Here is a 19,777-nt window from a genome sequence, read left to right on the forward strand (position 1 = left end):
CAAGTCGTTTCTGAGGAGTCTGGGAAAGGAACAAGGAGGGGAACAATGTCACCAAGTCGTTTCTGAGGAGTCTGGGAAGGGAACGAGGAGGGTAACAATGTCCCCAAGTCGTTTTTGAGGAGTCTGGGAAGGGAACAAGGAGGGGAACATTGTCACCAAGTCGTTTCTGAGGAGTCTGGGAAGGGAACAAGGAGGGGAACAATGTCACCAAGTCGTTTCTGAGGAGTCTGGGAAGGGAACAAGGAGGGGAACAATGACACCAAGTCATTTCTGAGGAGTCTGGGAAGGGAACAAGGAGGGTAACAATGTCACCAAGTCGTTTCTGAGGAGTCTGGGAAGGGAACAAGGAGGCGAACAATGTCACCAAGTCGTTTCTGAGGAGCCTGGGAAGGGAACAAGGAGGGGAACAATGACACCAAGTCGTTTCTGAGGAGTCTGGGAAGGGAACAAGGAGGGGAACAATGTCACCAAGTCGTTTCTGAGGAGTCTGGGAAGGGAACAAGGAGGGGAACAATGTCACCAAGTCGTTTCTGAGGAGTCTGGGAAGGGAACGAGGAGGGTAACAATGTCCCCAAGTCGTTTCTGAGGAGTCTGGGAAGGGAACAAGGAGGGGAACAATATCATCAAGTCGTTTCTGAGGAGTCTGGGAAGGGAACGAGGAGGGTAACAATGTCCCCAAGTCGTTTCTGAGGAGTCTGGGAAGAGAACAAGGAGGGGGACTATGTCACCAAGTCGTTTCTGAGGAGTCTGGGAAGGGAACAAGGAGGGGAACAATGTCACCAAGTCGTTTCTGAGGAGTCTGGGAAGGGAACAAGGAGGGGAACAATGACACCAAGTTGTTTCTGAGGAGTCTGGGAAGGGAACAAGGAGGGGAACAATTTCACCAAGTCGTTTTTGAGGAGTCATGGAAGGGAACAAGGAGGGGAACAATGTCACCAAGTCGTTTCTGAGGAGTCTGGGAAGGGAACAAGGAGGGGAACAATGACACCAAGTCGTTTCTGAGGAGTCTGGGAAGGGAACAAGGAGGGGAACAATGTCACCAAGTCGTTTCTGAGGAGTTTGGGAAGGGAACAAGGAGGGTAATAATGTCCCCAAGACGTTTCTGAGGAGTCTGGGAAGGGAACAAGGAGGGGAACAATGACACCAAGTCGTTTCTGAGGAGTCTGGGAAGGGAACAAGGAGGGGAACAATGACACCAATCATTTCTGTGGAGTCTGGGAAGGGAACAAGGAGGGTAACAATGTCACCAAGTCGTTTCTGAGGAGTCTGGGAAGGGAACAAGGAGTGGAACAATGTCACCAAGTCGTTTCTGAGGAGTCTGGGAAGGGAACAAGGAGGGGAACAATGTCACCCATTCGTTTCTGAGGAGTCTGGGAAGGGAACAAGGAGGCGAACAATGTCACCAAGTCGTTTCTGAGGAGCCTGGGAAGGGAACAAGGAGGGGAACAATGACACCAAGTCGTTTCTGAGGAGTCTGGGAAGGGAACAAGGAGGGGAACAATGTCACCAAGTCGTTTCTGAGGAGTCTGGGAAGGGAACAAGGAGGGGAACAATGTCACCAAGTCGTTTCTGAGGAGTCTGGGAAGGGAACGAGGAGGGTAACAATGTCCCCAAGTCGTTTCTGAGGAGTCTGGGAAGGGAACAAGGAGGGGAACAATATAATCAAGTCGTTTCTGAGGAGTCTGGGAAGGGAACGAGGAGGGTAACAATGTCCCCAAGTCGTTTCTGAGGAGTCTGGGAAGAGAACAAGGAGGGGGACTATGTCACCAAGTCGTTTCTGAGGAGTCTGGGAAGGGAACAAGGAGGGGAACAATGTCACCAAGTCGTTTCTGAGGAGTCTGGGAAGGGAACAAGGAGGGGAACAATGACACCAAGTTGTTTCTGAGGAGTCTGGGAAGGGAACAAGGAGGGGAACAATGTCACCAAGTCGTTTTTGAGGAGTCATGGAAGGGAACAAGGAGGGGAACAATGTCACCAAGTCGTTTCTGAGGAGTCTGGGAAGGGAACAAGGAGGGGAACAATGACACCAAGTCGTTTCTGAGGAGTCTGGGAAGGGAACAAGGAGGGGAACAATGTCACCAAGTCGTTTCTGAGGAGTTTGTGAAGGGAACAAGGAGGGTAATAATGTCCCCAAGACGTTTCTGAGGAGTCTGGGAAGGGAACAAGGAGGGGAACAATGACACCAAGTCGTTTCTGAGGAGTCTGGGAAGGGAACAAGGAGGGGAACAATGTCACCAAGTCGTTTCTGAGGAGTCTGGGAAGGGAACAGGGAGGGGAACAATGACACCAAGTCATTTCTGAGGAGTCTGGGAAGGGAACAAGGAGGGTAACAATGTCACCAAGTCGTTTCTGAGGAGTCTGGGAAGGGATCAAGGAGGGGAACAATGACACCAAGTCATTTCTGAGGAGTCTGGGAAGGGAACAAGGAGGGTAACAATGTCACCAAGTCGTTTCTGAGGAGTCTGGGAAGTGAACAAGGAGGCGAACAATGTCACCAAGTCGTTTCTGAGGAGTCTGGGAAGGGAACAAGGAGGGGAACAATGTCACCAAGTCGTTTCTGAGGAGTCTGGGAAAGGAACAAGGAGGGGAACAATGTCACCAAGTCGTTTCTGAGGAGTCTGGGAAGGGAACGAGGAGGGTAACAATGTCCCCAAGTCGTTTCTGAGGAGTCTGGGAAGGGAACAAGGAGGGGAACAATGTCACCAAGTCGTTTCTGAGGAGTCTGGGAAGGGAACAAGGAGGGGAACAATGTCACCAAGTCGTTTCTGAGGAGTCTGGGAAGGGAACAAGGAGGGGAACAATGACACCAAGTCATTTCTGAGGAGTCTGGGAAGGGAACAAGGAGGGTAACAATGTCACCAAGTCGTTTCTGAGGAGTCTGGGAAGGGAACAAGGAGGCGAACAATGTCACCAAGTCGTTTCTGAGGAGTCTGGGAAGGGAACAAGGAGGGGAACAATGACACCAAGTCGTTTCTGAGGAGTCTGGGAAGGGAACAAGGAGGGGAACAATGTCGCCAAGTCGTTTCTGAGGAGTCTGTGAAGGGAACAAGGAAGGGAACAATGTCACCAAGTCATTTCTGAGGAGTCTGGGAAGGGAACAAGGAGGGGAACAATGTCACCAAGTCGTTTCTGAGGAGTCTGGGAAGGGAATGAGGAGGGTAACAATGTCCCCAAGTCATTTCTGAGGAGTCTGGGAAGGGAACAAGGAGGGGAACAATGTCACCAAGCTTTTTCTGAGGAGTCTGGGAAGGGAACAAGGAGGGGAACAATGTCACCAAGTCGTTTTTGAGGAGTCATGGAAGGGAACAAGGAGGGGAACAATGTCACCAAGTCGTTTCTGAGGAGTCTGGGAAGGGAACAAGGAGGGGAACAATGACACCAAGTCGTTTCTGAGGAGTCTGGGAAGGGAACAAGGAGGGGAACAATGTCACCAAGTCGTTTCTGAGGAGTTTGTGAAGGGAACAAGGAGGGTAATAATGTCCCCAAGACGTTTCTGAGGAGTCTGGGAAGGGAACAAGGAGGGGAACAATGACACCAAGTCGTTTCTGAGGAGTCTGGGAAGGGAACAAGGAGGGGAACAATGTCACCAAGTCGTTTCTGAGGAGTCTGGGAAGGGAACAGGGAGGGGAACAATGACACCAAGTCATTTCTGAGGAGTCTGGGAAGGGAACAAGGAGGGTAACAATGTCACCAAGTCGTTTCTGAGGAGTCTGGGAAGTGAACAAGGAGGCGAACAATGTCACCAAGTCGTTTCTGAGGAGTCTGGGAAGGGAACAAGGAGGGGAACAATGTCACCAAGTCGTTTCTGAGGAGTCTGGGAAAGGAACAAGGAGGGGAACAATGTCACCAAGTCGTTTCTGAGGAGTCTGGGAAGGGAACGAGGAGGGTAACAATGTCCCCAAGTCGTTTCTGAGGAGTCTGGGAAGGGAACAAGGAGGGGAACAATGTCACCAAGTCGTTTCTGAGGAGTCTGGGAAGGGAACAAGGAGGGGAACAATGTCACCAAGTCGTTTCTGAGGAGTCTGGGAAGGGAACAAGGAGGGGAACAATGACACCAAGTCATTTCTGAGGAGTCTGGGAAGGGAACAAGGAGGGTAACAATGTCACCAAGTCGTTTCTGAGGAGTCTGGGAAGGGAACAAGGAGGCGAACAATGTCACCAAGTCGTTTCTGAGGAGTCTGGGAAGGGAACAAGGAGGGGAACAATGACACCAAGTCGTTTCTGAGGAGTCTGGGAAGGGAACAAGGAGGGGAACAATGTCGCCAAGTCGTTTCTGAGGAGTCTGTGAAGGGAACAAGGAAGGGAACAATGTCACCAAGTCATTTCTGAGGAGTCTGGGAAGGGAACAAGGAGGGGAACAATGTCACCAAGTCGTTTCTGAGGAGTCTGGGAAGGGAATGAGGAGGGTAACAATGTCCCCAAGTCATTTCTGAGGAGTCTGGGAAGGGAACAAGGAGGGGAACAATGTCACCAAGCTTTTTCTGAGGAGTCTGGGAAGGGAACAAGGAGGGGAACAATGTCACCAAGTCGTTTTTGAGGAGTCATGGAAGGGAACAAGGAGGGGAACAATGTCACCAAGTCGTTTCTGAGGAGTCTGGGAAGGGAACAAGGAGGGGAACAATGACACCAAGTCGTTTCTGAGGAGTCTGGGAAGGGAACAAGGAGGGGAACAATGTCACCAAGTCGTTTCTGAGGAGTTTGGGAAGGGAACAAGGAGGGTAATAATGTCCCCAAGATGTTTCTGAGGAGTCTGGGAAGGGAACAAGGAGGGGAACAATGACACCAAGTCGTTTCTGAGGAGTCTGGGAAGGGAACAAGGAGGGGAACAATGACACCAATCATTTCTGAGGAGTCTGGGAAGGGAACAAGGAGGGTAACAATGTCACCAAGTCGTTTCTGAGGAGTCTGGGAAGGGAACAAGGAGGGGAACAATGTCACCAAGTCGTTTCTGAGGAGTCTGGGAAGGGAACAAGGAGGGGAACAATGTCACCCAGTCGTTTCTGAGGAGTCTGGGAAGGGAACAAGTAGGGGAACAATGTCCCCAAGTCGTTTCTGAGGAGTCTGGGAAGGGAACAAGGAGGGGAACAATGACACCAAGTCGTTTCTGAGGAGTCTGGGAAGGGAACAAGGAGGGGAACAATGACACCAAGTCATTTCTGAGGAGTCTGGGAAGGGAACAAGGAGGGTAGCAATGTCACCAAGTCGTTTCTGAGGAGTCTGGGAAGGGAACAAGGAGGGGAACAATGTCACCAAGTCGTTTCTGAGGAGTCTGGGAAGGGAAAAAGGAGGGGAACAATGTCACCCAGTCGTTTCTGAGGAGTCTGGGAAGGGAACAAGGAGGGGAACAATGACACCACGTCGTTTCTGAGGAGTCTGGGAAGGGAACAAGGAGGGGAACAATGTCACCAAGTCGTTACTGAGGAGTCTGGGAAGGGAACAAGGAGGGGAACAATGACACCAAGTCGTTTCTGAGGAGTCTGGGAAGGGAACAAGGAGGGGAACAATGTCACCAAGTCGTTTCTGAGGAGTCTGGGAAGGGAACAAGGAGGGTAACAATGTCACCAAGTCGTTTCTGAGGAGTCTGGGAAGGAAACAAGGAGGGGAACAATGTCACCAAGTCGTTTCTGAGGAGTCTGGGAAGGGAACAGGGAGGGGAACAATGACACCAAGTCATTTCTGAGGAGTCTGGGAAGGGAACAAGGAGGGTAACAATGTCACCAAGTCGTTTCTGAGGAGTCTGGGAAGGGATCAAGGAGGGGAACAATGACACCAAGTCATTTCTGAGGAGTTTAGGATGGGAACAAGGAGGGTAACAATGTCACCAAGTCGTTTCTGAGGAGTCTGGGAAGTGAACAAGGAGGCGAACAATGTCACCAAGTCGTTTCTGAGGAGTCTGGGAAGGGAACAAGGAGGGGAACAATGACACCAAGTCGTTTCTGAGGAGTCTGGGAAGGGAACAAGGAGGGGAACAATGTCACCAAGTCGTTTCTGAGGAGTCTGGGAAAGGAACAAGGAGGGGAACAATGTCACCAAGTCGTTTCTGAGGAGTCTGGGAAGGGAACGAGGAGGGTAACAGTGTCCCCAAGTCGTTTCTGAGGAGTCTGGGAAGGGAACAAGGAGGGGAACAATGTCACCAAGTCGTTTCTGAGGAGTCTGGGAAGGGAACAAGGAGGGGAACAATGTCACCAAGTCGTTTCTGAGGAGTCTGGGAAGGGAACAAGGAGGGGAACAATGACACCAAGTCATTTCTGAGGAGTCTGGGAAGGGAACAAGGAGGGTAACAATGTCACCAAGTCGTTTCTGAGGAGTCTGGGAAGGGAACAAGGAGGCGAACAATGTCACCAAGTCATTTCTGAGGAGTCTGGGAAGGGAACAAGGAGGGTAACAATGTCACCAAGTCGTTTCTGAGGAGTCTGGGAAGGGAACAAGGAGGCGAACAATGTCACCAAGTCGTTTCTGAGGAGTCTGGGAAGGGAACAAGGAGGGGAACAATGACACCAAGTCGTTTCTGAGGAGTCTGGGAAGGGAACAAGGAGGGGAACAATGTCGCCAAGTCGTTTCTGAGGAGTCTGTGAAGGGAACAAGGAAGGGAACAATGTCACCAAGTCATTTCTGAGGAGTCTGGGAAGGGAACAAGGAGGGGAACAATGTCACCAAGTCATTTCTGAGGAGTCTGGGAAGGGAACGAGGAGGGTAACAATGTCCCCAAGTCATTTCTGAGGAGTCTGGGAAGGGAACAAGGAGGGGAACAATGTCACCAAGCTGTTTCTGAGGAGTCTGGGAAGGGAACAAGGAGGGGAACAATGTCACCAAGCCATTTTTGAGGAGTCATGGAAGGGAACAAGGAGGGGAACAATGTCACCAAGTCGTTTCTGAGGAGTCTGGGAAGGGAACAAGGAGGGGAACAATGACACCAAGTCGTTTCTGAGGAGTCTGGGAAGGGAACAAGGAGGGGAACAATGTCACCAAGTCGTTTCTGAGGAGTCTGGGAAGGGAACAAGGAGGGTAACAATGTCACCAAGTCGTTTCTGAGGAGTCTGGGAAGGAAACAAGGAGGGGAACAATGTCACCAAGTCGTTTCTGAGGAGTCTGGGAAGGGAACAGGGAGGGGAACAATGACACCAAGTCATTTCTGAGGAGTCTGGGAAGGGAACAAGGAGGGTAACAATGTCACCAAGTCGTTTCTGAGGAGTCTGGGAAGTGAACAAGGAGGCGAACAATGTCACCAAGTCGTTTCTGAGGAGTCTGGGAAGGGAACAAGGAGGGGAACAATGACACCAAGTCGTTTCTGAGGAGTCTGGGAAGGGAACAAGGAGGGGAACAATGTCACCAAGTCGTTTCTGAGGAGTCTGGGAAAGGAACAAGGAGGGGAACAATGTCACCAATTCGTTTCTGAGGAGTCTGGGAAGGGAACAGGGAGGGGAACAATGACACCAAGTCATTTCTGAGGAGTCTGGGAAGGGAACAAGGAGGGTAACAATGTCACCAAGTCGTTTCTGAGGAGTCTGGGAAGTGAACAAGGAGGCGAACAATGTCACCAAGTCGTTTCTGAGGAGTCTGGGAAGGGAACAAGGAGGGGAACAATGACACCAAGTCGTTTCTGAGGAGTCTGGGAAGGGAACAAGGAGGGGAACAATGTCACCAAGTCGTTTCTGAGGAGTCTGGGAAAGGAACAAGGAGGGGAACAATGTCACCAAGTCGTTTCTGAGGAGTCTGGGAAGGGAACGAGGAGGGTAACAATGTCCCCAAGTCGTTTCTGAGGAGTCTGGGAAGGGAACAAGGAGGGGAACAATGTCACCAAGTCGTTTCTGAGGAGTCTGGGAAGGGAACAAGGAGGGGAACAATGACACCAAGTCATTTCTGAGGAGTCTGGGAAGGGAACAAGGAGGGTAACAATGTCACCAAGTCGTTTCTGAGGAGTCTGGGAAGGAAACAAGGAGGGGAACAATGTCACCAAGTCGTTTCTGAGGAGTCTGGGAAGGGAACAAGGAGGGGAACAATGACACCAAGTCGTTTCTGAGGAGTCTGGGAAGGGAACAAGGAGGGGAACAATGTCGCCAAGTCGTTTCTGAGGAGTCTGTGAAGGGAACAAGGAAGGGAACAATGTCACCAAGTCATTTCTGAGGAGTCTGGGAAGGGAACAAGGAGGGGAACAATGTCACCAAGTCATTTCTGAGGAGTCTGGGAAGGGAACGAGGAGGGTAACAATGTCCCCAAGTCATTTCTGAGGAGTCTGGGAAGGGAACAAGGAGGGGAACAATGTCACCAAGTCGTTTCTGAGGAGTCTGGGAAGGGAACAAGGAGGGGAACAATGACACCAAGTCGTTTCTGAGGAGTCTGGGAAGGGAACAAGGAGGGGAACAATGTCACCAAGTCGTTTCTGAGGAGTCTGGGAAGGAAACAAGGAGGGGAACAATGTCACCAAGTCGTTTCTGAGGAGTCTGGGAAGGGAACAGGGAGGGGAACAATGACACCAAGTCATTTCTGAGGAGTCTGGGAAGGGAACAAGGAGGGTAACAATGTCACCAAGTCATTTCTGAGGAGTCTGGGAAGGGAACACGGAGGGGAACAATGTCACCAAGCTGTTTCTGAGGAGTCTGGGAAGGGAACAAGGAGGGGAACAATGTCACCAAGTCATTTTTGAGGAGTCATGGAAGGGAACAAGGAGGGGAACAATGACACCAAGTCATTTCTGAGGAGTCTGGGAAGGGAACAAGGAGGGTAACAATGTCACCAAGTCGTTTCTGAGGAGTCTGGGAAGGGAACAAGGAGGGGAAAAATGACACCAAGTCATTTCTGAGGAGTCTGGGAAGGGAACAAGGAGGGGAACAATGTCACCAAGTCGTTTCTGAGGAGTCTGGGAAGTGAACAAGGAGGCGAACAATGTCACCAAGTCGTTTCTGAGGAGTCTGGGAAGGGAACAAGGAGGGGAACAATGACACCAAGTCGTTTCTGAGGAGTCTGGGAAGGGAACAAGGAGGGGAACAATGTCACCAAGTCGTTTCTGAGGAGTCTGGGAAAGGAACAAGGAGGGGAACAATGTCACCAAGTCGTTTCTGAGGAGTCTGGGAAGGGAACGAGGAAGGTAACAATGTCCCCAAGTCGTTTCTGAGGAGGCTGGGAAGGGAACAAGGAGGGGAACAATGTCACCAAGTCGTTTCTGAGGAGTCTGGGAAGGGAACAAGGAGGGGAACAATGTCACCAAGTCGTTTCTGAGGAGTCTGGGAAGGGAACAAGGAGGGGAACAATGACACCAAGTCATTTCTGAGGAGTCTGGGAAGGGAACAGGGAGGGTAACAATGTCACCAAGTCGTTTCTGAGGAGTCTGGGAAGGGAACAAGGAGGCGAACAATGTCACCAAGTCGTTTCTGAGGAGTCTGGGAAGGGAACAAGGAGGGGAACAATGACACCAAGTCGTTTCTGAGGAGTCTGGGAAGGGAACAGGGAGGGGAACAATGTCGCCAAGTCGTTTCTGAGGAGTCTGTGAAGGGAACGAGGAGGGTAACAATGTCCCCAAGTCGTTTCTGAGGAGTCTGGGAAGGGAACAAGGAGGGGAACAATGTCACCAAGTTGTTTCTGAGGAGTCTGGGAAGGGAACAAGGAGGGGAACAATGTCACCAAGTCGTTTTTGAGGAGTCATGGAAGGGAACAAGGAGGGGAACAATGTCACCAAGTCGTTTCTGAGGAGTCTGGGAAGGGAACAAGGAGGGGAACAATGACACCAAGTCGTTTCTGAGGAGTCTGGGAAGGGAACAAGGAGGGGAACAATGTCACCAAGTCGTTTCTGAGGAGTCTGGGAAGGGAACAAGGAGGGTAATAATGTCCCCAAGTCGTTTCTGAGGAGTCTGGGAAGGGAACAAGGAGGGGAACAATGACACCAAGTCGTTTCTGAGGAGTCTGGGAAGGGAACAAGGAGGGGAACAATGACACCAAGTCATTTCTGAGGAGTCTGGGAAGGGAACAAGGAGGGTAACAATGTCACCAAGTCGTTTCTGAGGAGCCTGGGAAGGGAACAAGGAGGGGAACAATGTCACCAAGTCGTTTCTGAGGAGTCTGGGAAGGGAACAAGGAGGGGAACAATGTCACCAAGTCGTTTCTGAGGAGTCTGGGAAGGGAACAAGGAGGGGAACAATGTCACCAAGTCGTTTCTGAGGAGTCTGGGAAGGGAACAAGGAGGGGAACAATGTCACCAAGTCGTTTCTGAGGAGTCTGGGAAGGGAACAAGGAGGGGAACAATGACACCAAGTCGTTTCTGAGGAGTCTGGGAAGGGAACAAGGAGGGGAACAATGTCACCAAGTTGTTTCTGAGGAGTCTGGGAAGGGAACAAGGAGGGTAACAATGACACCACGTCGTTTCTGAGGAGTCTGGGAAGGGAACAAGGAGGGGAACAATGTCACCAAGTCGTTTCTGAGGAGTCTGGGAAGGGAACAAGGAGGGGAACAATGTCACCAAGTCGTTTCTGAGGAGTCTGGGAAGGGAACAAGGAGGGGAACAATGTCACCAAGTCGTTTCTGAGGAGTCTGGGAAGGGAACAAGGAGGGGAACAATGACACCAAGTCGTTTCTGAGGAGTCTGGGAAGGGAACAAGGAGGGGAACAATGTCACCAAGTCGTTTCTGAGGAGTCTGGGAAGGGAACAAGTTGGGTAACAATGTCACCAAGTCGTTTCTGAGGAGTCTGGGAAGGAAACAAGGAGGGTAACAATGTCAACAAGTCGTTTCTGAGGAGTCTGGGAAGGGAACAAGGAGGGGAACAATGACACCAAGTCGTTTCTGAGGAGTCTGGGAAGGGAACAAGGAGGGGAACAATGTCACCAAGTCGTTTCTGAGGAGTCTGGGAAGGGAACAAGGAGGGGAACAATGTCACCAAGTCGTTTCTGAGGAGTCTGGGAAGGGAACAAGGAGGGGAACAATGACACCAAGTCATTTCTGAGGAGTCTGGGTAGGGAACAAGGAGGGTAACAATGTCACCAAGTCGTTTCTGAGGAGTCTGGGAAGGGAACAAGGAGGCGAACAATGTCACCAAGTCATTTCTGAGGAGTCTGGGAAGGGAACAAGGAGGGGAACAATGACACCAAGTCGTTTCTGAGGAGTCTGGGAAGGGAACAGGGAGGGGAACAATGTCACCAAGTCGTTTCTGAGGAGTCTGGGAAGGGAACAAGGAGGGGAACAATGACACCAAGTCGTTTCTGAGGAGTCTGGGAAGGGAACAAGGAGGGGAACAATGTCACCAAGTTGTTTCTGAGGAGTCTGGGAAGGGAACAAGGAGGGTAACAATGACACCACGTCGTTTCTGAGGAGTCTGGGAAGGGAACAAGGAGGGGAACAATGTCACCAAGTCGTTTCTGAGGAGTCTGGGAAGGGAACAAGGAGGGGAACAATGTCACCAAGTCGTTTCTGAGGAGTCTGGGAAGGGAACAAGGAGGGGAACAATGTCACCAAGTTGTTTCTGAGGAGTCTGGGAAGGGAACAAGGAGGGGAACAATGACACCAAGTCGTTTCTGAGGAGTCTGGGAAGGGAACAAGGAGGGGAACAATGTCACCAAGTCGTTTCTGAGGAGTCTGGGAAGGGAACAAGTTGGGTAACAATGTCACCAAGTCGTTTCTGAGGAGTCTGGGAAGGAAACAAGGAGGGTAACAATGTCAACAAGTCGTTTCTGAGGAGTCTGGGAAGGGAACAAGGAGGGGAACAATGACACCAAGTCGTTTCTGAGGAGTCTGGGAAGGGAACAAGGAGGGGAACAATGTCACCAAGTCGTTTCTGAGGAGTCTGGGAAGGGAACAAGGAGGGGAACAATGTCACCAAGTCGTTTCTGAGGAGTCTGGGAAGGGAACAAGGAGGGGAACAATGACACCAAGTCATTTCTGAGGAGTCTGGGTAGGGAACAAGGAGGGTAACAATGTCACCAAGTCGTTTCTGAGGAGTCTGGGAAGGGAACAAGGAGGCGAACAATGTCACCAAGTCATTTCTGAGGAGTCTGGGAAGGGAACAAGGAGGGGAACAATGACACCAAGTCGTTTCTGAGGAGTCTGGGAAGGGAACAGGGAGGGGAACAATGTCGCCAAGTCGTTTCTGAGGAGTCTGTGAAGGGAACAAGGAGGGGAACAATGTCACCAAGTCATTTCTGAGGAGTCTGGGAAGGGAACAAGGAGGGGAACAATGTCACCAAGTCGTTTCTGAGGAGTCTGGGAAGGGAACGAGGAGGGTAACAATGTCCCCAAGTCGTTTCTGAGGAGTCTGGGAAGGGAACAAGGAGGGGAACAATGTCACCAAGTCGTTTCTGAGGAGTCTGGGAAGGGAACAAGGAGGGGAACAATGTCACCAAGTCGTTTTTGAGGAGTCATGGAAGGGAACAAGGAGGGGAACAATGTCACCAAGTCGTTTCTGAGGAGTCTGGGAAGGGAACAAGGAGGGGAACAATGACACCAAGTCGTTTCTGAGGAGTCTGGGAAGGGAACAAGGAGGGGAACAATGTCATCAAGTCGTTTCTGAGGAGTCTGGGAAGGGAACAAGGAGGGTAATAATGTCCCCAAGTCGTTTCTGAGGAGTCTGGGAAGGGAACAAGGACGGGAACAATGACACCAAGTCGTTTCTGAGGAGTCTGGGAAGGGAACAAGGAGGGGAACAATGACACCAAGTCATTTTTGAGGAGTCTGGGAAGGGAACAAGGAGGGTAACAATGTCACCAAGTCGTTTCTGAGGAGTCTGGGAAGGGAACAAGGAGGGGAACAATGTCACCAAGTCGTTTCTGAGGAGTCTGGGAAGGGAACAAGGAGGGGAACAATGTCACCAAGTCGTATCTGAGGAGTCTGGGAAGGGAACAAGGAGGGGAACAATGTCACCAAGTCGTTTCTGAGGAGTCTGGGAAGGGAACAAGGAGGGGAACAATGTCACCAAGTCGTTTCTGAGGAGTCTGGGAAGGGAACAAGGAGGGGAACAATGACACCAAGTCGTTTCTGAGGAGTCTGGGAAGGGAACAAGGAGGGGAACAATGTCACCAAGTCGTTTCTGAGGAGTCTGGGAAGGGAACAAGGAGGGTAACAATGACACCACGTCGTTTCTGAGGAGTCTGGGAAGGGAACAAGGAGGGGAACAATGTCACCAAGTCGTTTCTGAGGAGTCTGGGAAGGCAACAAGGAGGGGAACAATGTCAAGAAGTCGTTTCTGAGGAGTCTGGGAAGGGAACAAGGAGGGGAACAATGACACCAAGTCGTTTCTGAGGAGTCTGGGAAGGGAACAAGGAGGGGAACAATGTCACCAAGTCGTTTCTGAGGAGTCTGGGAAGGGAACAAGGAGGGTAACAATGTCACCAAGTCGTTTCTGAGGAGTCTGGGAAGGGAACAAGGAGGGGAACAATGACACCACGTCGTTTCTGAGGAGTCTGGGAAGGGAACAAGGAGGGGAACAATGTCACCAAGTCGTTTCTGAGGAGTCTGGGAAGGGAACAAGGAGGGGAACAATGACACCAAGTCGTTTCTGAGGAGTCTGGGAAGGGAACAGGGAGGGGAACAATGTCGCCAAGTCGTTTCTGAGGAGTCTGGGAAGGGAACAAGGAGGGGAACAATGTCACCAAGTCGTTTCTGAGGAGTCTGGGAAGGGAACGAGGAGGGTAACAATGTCCCCAAGTCGTTTCTGAGGAGTCTGGGAAGGGAACAAGGAGGGGAACAATGTCACCAAGTTGTTTCTGAGGAGTCTGGGAAGGGAACAAGGAGGGGAACAATGTCACCAAGTCGTTTTTGAGGAGTCATGGAAGGGAACAAGGAGGGGAACAATGTCACCAAGTCGTTTCTGAGGAGTCTGGGAAGGGAACAAGGAGGGGAACAATGACACCAAGTCGTTTCTGAGGAGTCTGGGAAGGGAACAAGGAGGGGAACAATGACACCAAGTCGTTTCTGAGGAGTCTGGGAAGGGAACAAGGAGGGGAACAATGTCACCAAGTCGTTTCTGAGGAGTCTGGGAAGGGAACAAGGAGGGCAACAATGTCACCAAGTCGTTTCTGAGGAGTCTGGGAAGGAAACAAGGAGGGTAACAATGTCAACAAGTCGTTTCTGAGGAGTCTGGGAAGGGAACAAGGAGGGGAACAATGACACCAAGTCGTTTCTGAGGAGTCTGGGAAGGGAACAAGGAGGGGAACAATGTCACCAAGTCGTTTCTGAGGAGTCTGGGAAGGGAACAAGGAGGGGAACAATGTCACCAAGTCGTTTCTGAGGAGTCTGGGAAGGGAACAAGGAGGGGAACAATCAATCAAATTCAATCAATCAAATTTATTTTATATAGCCCTTCGTACATCAGCTGATATCTCAAAGTGCTGTACAGAAACCCAGCCTAAAACCCCAAACAGCAAGCAATGCTGGTGAAGAAGCACGGTGGCTAGGAAAAACTCCCTAGAAAGGCCAAAACCTAGGAAGAAACCTAGAGAGGAACCAGGCTATGTGGGGTGGCCAGTCCTCTTCTGGCTGTGCCGGGTGGAGATTATAACAAAACATGGTCAAGATGTTCAAATGTTCATAAATGACCAGCATGGTCAAATAATAATAAGGCAGAATAGTTGAAACTGGAGCAGCAGCACAGTCAGGTGGACTGGGGACAGCAAGGAGTCATCATGTCAGGTATTCCTGGGGCATGGTCCTAGGGCTCAGGTCCTCCGAGAGAGAGAAAGAAAGAGAGAATTAGAGAGAGCATATGTGGGATGGCCAGTCCTCTTCTGGCTGTGCCGGGTGGAGATTATAACAGAACATGGCCAAGATGTTCAAATGTTCATAAATGATCAGCATGGTTGAATAATAATAAGGCAGAACAGTTGAAACTGGAGCAGCAGCACAGCCAGGTGGACTGGGGACAGCAAGGAGTCATCATGTCAGGTAGTCCTGGGGCATGGTCCTAGGGCTCAGGTCCTCCGAGAGAGAGAAAGAGAGAAGGAGAGAATTAGAGAACGCACACTTAGATTCACACAGGACACCGAATAGGACAGGAGAAGTACTCCAGATATAACAAACTGACCCTAGCCCCCCGACACATAAACTACTGCAGCATAAATACTGGAGGCTGAGACAGGAGGGGTCAGGAGACACTGTGGCCCACTCCAAGGACACCCCCGGACAATGACACCAAGTCATTTCTGAGGAGTCTGGGAAGGGAACAAGGAGGGTAACAATGTCACCAAGTCGTTTCTGAGGAGTCTGGGAAGGGAACAAGGAGGCGAACAATGTCACCAAGTCGTTTCTGAGGAGTCTGGGAAGGGAACAAGGAGGGAAACAATGACACCAAGTCGTTTCTGAGGAGTCTGGGAAGGGAACAGGGAGGGGAACAATGTCGCCAAGTCGTTTCTGAGGAGTCTGTGAAGGGAACAAGGAGGGGAACAATGTCACCAAGTCATTTCTGAGGAGTCTGGGAAGGGAACAAGGAGGGGAACAATGTCACCAAGTCGTTTCTGAGGAGTCTGGGAAGGGAACGAGGAGGGTAACAATGTCCCCAAGTCGTTTCTGAGGAGTCTGGGAAGGGAACAAGGAGGGGAACAATGTCACCAAGTTGTTTCTGAGGAGTCTGGGAAGGGAACAAGGAGGGGAACAATGTCACCAAGTCGTTTTTGAGGAGTCATGGAAGGGAACAAGGAGGGGAACAATGTCACCAAGTCGTTTCTGAGGAGTCTGGGAAGGGAACAAGGAGGGGAACAATGACACCAAGTCGTTTCTGAGGAGTCTGGGAAGGGAACAAGGAGGGGAACAATGTCACCAAGTCGTTTCTGAGGAGTCTGGGAAGGGAACAAGGAGGGTAATAATGTCCCCAAGTCGTTTCTGAGGAGTCTGGGAAGGGAACAAGGAGGGGAACAATGACACCAAGTCGTTTCTGAGGAGTCTGGGAAGGGAACAAGGAGGGGAACAATGACACCAAGTCATTTCTGAGGAGTCTGGGAAGGGACCAAGGAGGGTAACAATGTCACCAAGTCATTTCTGAGGAGTCTGGGAAGGGAACAAGGAGGGGAACAATGTCACCAAGTCGTTTCTGAGGAGTCTGGGAAGGGAACAAGGAGGGGAACAATGTCACCAAGTCGTTTCTGAGGAGTCTGGGAAGGGAACAAGGAGGGGAACAATGTCACCAAGTCGTTTCTGAGGAGTCTGGGAAGGGAACAAGGAGGGGAACAATGTCACCAAGTCGTTTCTGAGGAGTCTGGGAAGGGAACAAGGAGGGGAACAATGACACCAAGTCGTTTCTGAGGAGTCTGGGAAGGGAACAAGGAGGGGAACAATGTCACCAAGTCGTTTCTGAGGAGTCTGGGAAGGGAACAAGGAGGGTAATAATGTCCCCAAGTCGTTTCTGAGGAGTCTGGGAAGGGAACAAGGAGGGGAACAATGACACCAAGACGTTTCTGAGGAGTCTGGGAAGGGAACAAGGAGGGGAACAATGACACCAAGTCATTTCTGAGGAGTCTGGGAAGGGACCAAGGAGGGTAACAATGTCACCAAGTCGTTTCTGAGGAGTCTGGGAAGGGAACAAGGAGGGGAACAATGTCACCAAGTCGTTTCTGAGGAGTCTGGGAAGGGAACAAGGAGGGGAACAATGTCACCAAGTCGTTTCTGAGGAGTCTGGGAAGGGAACAAGGAGGGGAACAATGTCACCAAGTCGTTTCTGAGGAGTCTGGGAAGGGAACAAGGAGGGGAACAATGTCACCAAGTCGTTTCTGAGGAGTCTGGGAAGGGAACAAGGAGGGGAACAATGACACCAAGTCGTTTCTGAGGAGTCTGGGAAGGGAACAAGGAGGGGAACAATGTCACCAAGTCGTTTCTGAGGAGTCTGGGAAGGGAACAAGGAGGGTAACAATGACACCACGTCGTTTCTGAGGAGTCTGGGAAGGGAACAAGGAGGGGAACAATGACACCAAGTCGTTTCTGAGGAGTCTGGGAAGGGAACAAGGAGGGGAACAATGTCACCAAGTAGTTTCTGAGGAGTCTGGGAAGGGAACAAGGAGGGTAACAATGTCACCAAGTCGTTTCTGAGGAGTCTGGGAAGGAAACAAGGAGGGTAACAATGTCAACAAGTCGTTTCTGAGGAGTCTGGGAAGGGAACAAGGAGGGGAACAATGACACCAAGTCGTTTCTGAGGAGTCTGGGAAGGGAACAAGGAGGGGAACAATGTCACCAAGTCGTTTCTGAGGAGTCTGGGAAGGGAACAAGGAGGGGAACAATGTCACCAAGTCGTTTCTGAGGAGTCTGGGAAGGGAACAAGGAGGGGAACAATCAATCAAATTCAATCAATCAAATTTATTTTATATAGCCCTTCGTACATCAGCTGATATCTCAAAGTGCTGTACAGAAACCCAGCCTAAAACCCCAAACAGCAAGCAATGCAGGTGAAGAAGCACGGTGGCTAGGAAAAACTCCCTAGAAAGGCCAAAACCTAGGAAGAAACCTAGAGAGGAACCAGGCTATGTGGGGTGGCCAGTCCTCTTCTGGCTGTGCCGGGTGGAGATTATAACAAAACATGGTCAAGATGTTCAAATGTTCATAAATGACCAGCATGGTCGAATAATAATAAGGCAGAATAGTTGAAACTGGAGCAGCAGCACAGTCAGGTGGACTGGGGACAGCAAGGAGTCATCATGTCAGGTATTCCTGGGGCATGGTCCTAGGGCTCAGGTCCTCCGAGAGAGAGAAAGAAAGAGAGAATTAGAGAGAGCATATGTGGGATGGCCAGTCCTCTTCTGGCTGTGCCGGGTGGAGATTATAACAGAACATGGCCAAGATGTTCAAATGTTCATAAATGATCAGCATGGTTGAATAATAATAAGGCAGAACAGTTGAAACTGGAGCAGCAGCACAGCCAGGTGGACTGGGGACAGCAAGGAGTCATCATGTCAGGTAGTCCTGGGGCATGGTCCTAGGGCTCAGGTCCTCCGAGAGAGAGAAAGAGAGAAGGAGAGAATTAGAGAACGCACACTTAGATTCACACAGGACACCGAATAGGACAGGAGAAGTACTCCAGATATAACAAACTGACCCTAGCCCCCCGACACATAAACTACTGCAGCATAAATACTGGAGGCTGAGACAGGAGGGGTCAGGAGACACTGTGGCCCACTCCAAGGACACCCCCGGACAATGACACCAAGTCATTTCTGAGGAGTCTGGGAAGGGAACAAGGAGGGTAACAATGTCACCAAGTCGTTTCTGAGGAGTCTGGGAAGGGAACAAGGAGGCGAACAATGTCACCAAGTCGTTTCTGAGGAGTCTGGGAAGGGAACAAGGAGGGAAACAATGACACCAAGTCGTTTCTGAGGAGTCTGGGAAGGGAACAGGGAGGGGAACAATGTCGCCAAGTCGTTTCTGAGGAGTCTGTGAAGGGAACAAGGAGGGGAACAATGTCACCAAGTCAATTCTGAGGAGTCTGGGAAGGGAACAAGGAGGGGAACAATGTCACCAAGTTGTTTCTGAGGAGTCTGGGAAGGGAACAAGGAGGGGAACAATGTCACCAAGTCGTTTTTGAGGAGTCATGGAAGGGAACAAGGAGGGGAACAATGTCACCAAGTCGTTTCTGAGGAGTCTGGGAAGGGAACAAGGAGGGGAACAATGACACCAAGTCGTTTCTGAGGAGTCTGGGAAGGGAACAAGGAGGGGAACAATGACACCAAGTCGTTTCTGAGGAGTCTGGGAAGGGAACAAGGAGGGGAACAATGACACCAAGTCGTTTCTGAGGAGTCTGGGAAGGGAACAAGGAGGGGAACAATGACACCAAGTCATTTCTGAGGAGTCTGGGAAGGGACCAAGGAGGGTAACAATGTCACCAAGTCGTTTCTGAGGAGTCTGGGAAGGGAACAAGGAGGGGAACAATGTCACCAAGTCGTTTCTGAGGAGTCTGGGAAGGGAACAAGGAGGGGAACAATGTCACCAAGTCGTTTCTGAGGAGTCTGGGAAGGGAACAAGGAGGGGAACAATGTCACCAAGTCGTTTCTGAGGAGTCTGGGAAGGGAACAAGGAGGGGAACAATGTCACCAAGTCGTTTCTGAGGAGTCTGGGAAGGGAACAAGGAGGGGAACAATGTCACCAAGTCGTTTCTGAGGAGTCTGGGAAGGGAACAAGGAGGGTAACAATGACACCACGTCGTTTCTGAGGAGTCTGGGAAGGGAACAAGGAGGGGAACAATGTCACCAAGTCGTTTCTGAGGAGTCTGGGAAGGGAACAAGGAGGGGAACAATGTCACCAAGTCGTTTCTGAGGAGTCTGGGAAGGGAACAAGGAGGGTAACAATGTCACCAAGTCGTTTCTGAGGAGTCTGGGAAGGAAACAAGGAGGGTAACAATGTCAACAAGTCGTTTCTGAGGAGTCTGGGAAGGGAACAAGGAGGGGAACAATGACACCAAGTCGTTTCTGAGGAGTCTGGGAAGGGAACAAGGAGGGGAACAATGTCACCAAGTCGTTTCTGAGGAGTCTGGGAAGGGAACAAGGAGGGGAACAATGACACCAAGTCGTTTCTGAGGAGTCTGGGAAGGGAACAAGGAGGGGAACAATGACACCAAGTCGTTTCTGAGGAGTCTGGGAAGGGAACAAGGAGGGGAACAATGTCACCAAGTCGTTTCTGAGGAGTCTGGGAAGGGAACAAGGAGGGTAACAATGTCACCAAGTCGTTTCTGAGGAGTCTGGGAAGTGAACAAGGAGGCGAACAATGTCACCAAGTCGTTTCTGAGGAGTCTGGGAAGGGAACAAGGAGGGGAACAATGAAACCAAGTCGTTTCTGAGGAGTCTGGGAAGGGAACAAGGAGGGGAACAATGTCACCAAGTCGTTTC

The sequence above is a fragment of the Oncorhynchus mykiss genome, chromosome 20 (genome assembly GCF_057628025.1).
Source record: "Oncorhynchus mykiss isolate SJ-2025 chromosome 20, ASM5762802v1, whole genome shotgun sequence".
Classification (NCBI taxonomy): Eukaryota; Metazoa; Chordata; class Actinopteri; order Salmoniformes; family Salmonidae; genus Oncorhynchus; species Oncorhynchus mykiss.